We start from the raw sequence: 3,519 nt of genomic DNA on the forward strand, positions 1-3,519 counted from the left end.
TAAGCTATTACAATTGCTGATGATATCCCTAATTATGGATGCTGCTCCGTGAAGTTTACAAGTTTTAGTTTTCTGCAGAATCAGCTGGTCCCCTGTCCTGATATCATGGTTTATGGTGTCTCTTTTCCCTTGCAGGGTCCTACAGAGCCACCCATGTTTGCTAGAAGGCTGTGTGTGTCTCTACAAACACACAGACACAGTGAGGCAAGACATTCCATCTCTCCCCTCTCATCCCTCCTCCCTGCTGCATATCCCTTTACCAAGCTGCTAGATAGACAGCTGCTCTGTCCCTTGTGATCGTGTACTGGACAGGAAGTTCAGGGAAGCTGAGCTGAGAGAGTAGGAGCTGTATGGAAACATGATGACTGTAAGTGCTTGAGCAAAAATGTGAAGAAATACTTTGCTGGGCAATGTACATTATATTTGGTTGATCTGGATTCATTACGTGAAAAAAAGAGAGTTTAATACTACTTTAAGCAAATCACTTTTTACACGGGGAGAGTATTTTTACTCTATAAATTCTAATTGTCTTGCTGACCTTCTGAGTTACTTAGACACATTATTATGTAAATTCCAGTTTTTCTGGGTCAGTATTGATATTGCAGTCATTGGATAAACACAACAGCCAGGGAACTAGCACTTTCAGTGATGGAGGTCAGCAATGGCATCTTATACATACCCAGTTTGCTGACAGTAATAAAATAATTACTTTCGAATTACTCATTTCCATTCTCATTTATGATAAGGATAAATCATTTCTGTTTTGAGTGTTTACCCCATGTTTGTAAATGCCATGGATATATAATCCTAAACATAATGTTCAAACATCATTCAACCAGATGTTGCATAGTACACCAGAATTACCATACTTTGTTGAACATTAGTGTCAGCCTTCTATTAGATCCATCAATTACCTCATTGTGATGACATCACCCTCACATATTGTCTTCCTTTGTATGGCATGAATGTGACATGTACTGACTGGGCCATACACATGCTCTTCTACACCTGCTATATTCTAAGTAATGGATGGCAAACAATGTTCTTCTTACTTATTGTTCTACCCCTTGCTCCTAAACACTGATGTCAGCTAAAAACATCAAACACATGCTTCAGTTAGCACCAAATTACAAAACTGTATCTCAATCAAATTGGGTCATTTTAAAGAAAACCTGTGCTTCGCCAATGCTTCAATGGCCCCTGTCCAGCAGCACATGCTCACCTTTTCTTTTCCACCCTCCATGCCAGGGCCATTCCAATAATGAGGCAGCCCCTCATTGGGTCAGAACTTTTAGCAACCTCCCAGATAGGATAACTTGCTACAAACTTGTGGCAGGGTGAAATTGTAATTTTTGTTAACTTGCTGCACATATTCCTGGCAAGTTGTAGACTTGCCACACAAGTTCTAGTTGACACTTTTTGAATTTGTAGCAAATTTGCTCGGCAGGTCTACAGCAAGAGTCCTGCAGGTCTTAGCAAGAGCTCTGCAAGCTCGCTGGTCTGGAGACTTGCAATGCAGACTTGCTATAATTGTGCAACAAAATTGTGAAGCTTGGCAAGTCTGCAATAGTTTAGCAAGTCATTTTCAGATAGCAGCTCAATTGCTTGCTATCTGGGCTGTAAAACTCTCCGGCTGGCGTCACACCCAGCTCCTGCCAACCAGTGATGTCAGTGAGCTGGGCAGGATGCACGACAGAGGTACCGTGCACCCCCATCCCCAACCCCCCCCCGGTAACATGAGCCGACATCACCCCCCTGGAATTTGCGCCATGCTCCCAACTCCCCCACCGCTGCCAGTAGCATGCACCGCCATCACCGCTTCCTCCGGCCTAAGGCGGTGAAAAGTGCAAGGGTGCCCCTTCTCCACACCCATCAGCCACCAGCAGTGAAGAAAATACCTAGCACTTCCACTTCCACGAATGTAGGAACATGTGAGCTACAGCATGTAACAGTTCAGGTGCTTGACCCAGCATCGTCACATGAGGCTGGGAAGAGACCTTGGGCCTGTGTAAATACTGACTGGAGGATTTCCAGCCCTGAGGACCTTACACAGGGGTGTCCATCTTTGCTCCTTAAGAATGAATAAAAGAGCAATGGAGAGACAGGAAGGTGAATATGTGCTGATTTGGAGGGAGGGAGACATTAAAGTGCACCTGTTGCTTTGTCCTGCATGGATGCATTTCATGGATTGATTTAGGCCTTGTTCACACCAAGCGCGTTCCGGGTGCAGAGCAGAGCAGTTACAGAACGGAACGAAAACTGCGTCCAATGTATTCCAATTGTATTTTGGGCTCTAGTTCACACTGCAGCGTTCAGTTCCAGAACATGTAAAAAAACTTCAGCAAGCCCTACTTTACCTTCTCTGGAACGCTCTGGAACGCATGCAAATTTGCTAGTCATCAAAATAGCTTTCTGAATTCAGAATGGAGAAAGGTAGGTGGATGACCAGCGAAACATCTTCAAGAAAAATACAGCAACTCCAGTTACATTGAATTTGTTTTTGCAGATATAACATGTGGTGAAGCACTAACATGCATTGCGGTGCACTGCCAGAAAAGGTGCAGGTCTGGTTTCTGGGACATTGCGGCACATTGCCAGCACATTCATTTTGATGCGAGTAAAAAATGCATGTTAAAGTGTGTGCATTCATGCAACGCACCCCAGCGCATAGGTGTGAACCTAGTCTAAATATGTGTAGTATTAATGCACCACGTCTGTGCACTGCAATAACAGATAGGTCCGCCTGCATAGAAGTGTGTGAATAAATAGCAATACTTGTCAGCAGCCTATCACTGTGCTTCTCTTGTGTTCCCAGTGGTGCATTAGCTGAAGCATTACACCTCCTATTCATCTGTGCATGAGCTCTAGTCAAAGGCTATGTAGCAATTTTGTAACACAATGAGACCAGCTAAGGTCCTTGAGGTCCATAAATAGTCCAGTGAATAACTACCAATAACAACTGCAATCAGAATCCATCAGTTATTTATCTCCTGGTTTCCTAACCCAACTATATATAGCTTTAACTACAGCACCTAAAATATTATTTTATTAAATACAATATTATGTAATATTATAGAAATATATAACAGGAACATAATGTATGTTATATTATATAATATTGTATTTGCTAGTCTTGGTATAATCACCACCAGTCTGCTAATAATTTCTACAATACCAGCATGTGACACAATAAACTGTATTCTACCAGTTACAAGTCTGGGATATACAGGTAAAATACAAAAGTTCTGTATCTGAAACAACTTTCTTTTGAGGCCCAGTCACACCTCAAAATTGCAGTAAATGTGTGGGATCCATGTGTTTAGCGCACCCTATTGCATGCTTGTACTGCATGCTGCTGCATGGCAGTACCCAAGGCACCCCCTGGTGGGCGAGCATTGTGTGGTACCACAATGATTTGCATTGCGCTGTTGTGCGGTGAAAAAAAGTAATGCTGCCAATGCATATCCCCGTAATCTTATCCACACATGTCATCCCACATCTGAAGAAATCTTGAGGAAT

General features: G+C 42.9%; 1 protein-coding gene across 1 annotated transcript in view; it reads right to left on the reverse strand.

Moving 5' to 3' along the window:
- FLNC (filamin C) overlaps positions 1–3,519 on the reverse strand; it is a 62,212-nt gene that overhangs the window by 57,332 nt on the left and 1,361 nt on the right. The gene's annotated exons all lie outside the window — the stretch shown is intronic.

The sequence above is a fragment of the Nanorana parkeri genome, unplaced genomic scaffold (genome assembly GCF_000935625.1).
Source record: "Nanorana parkeri isolate BGI_ZX_2015 unplaced genomic scaffold, ASM93562v1 scaffold26, whole genome shotgun sequence".
Taxonomy (NCBI): domain Eukaryota; kingdom Metazoa; phylum Chordata; class Amphibia; order Anura; family Dicroglossidae; genus Nanorana; species Nanorana parkeri.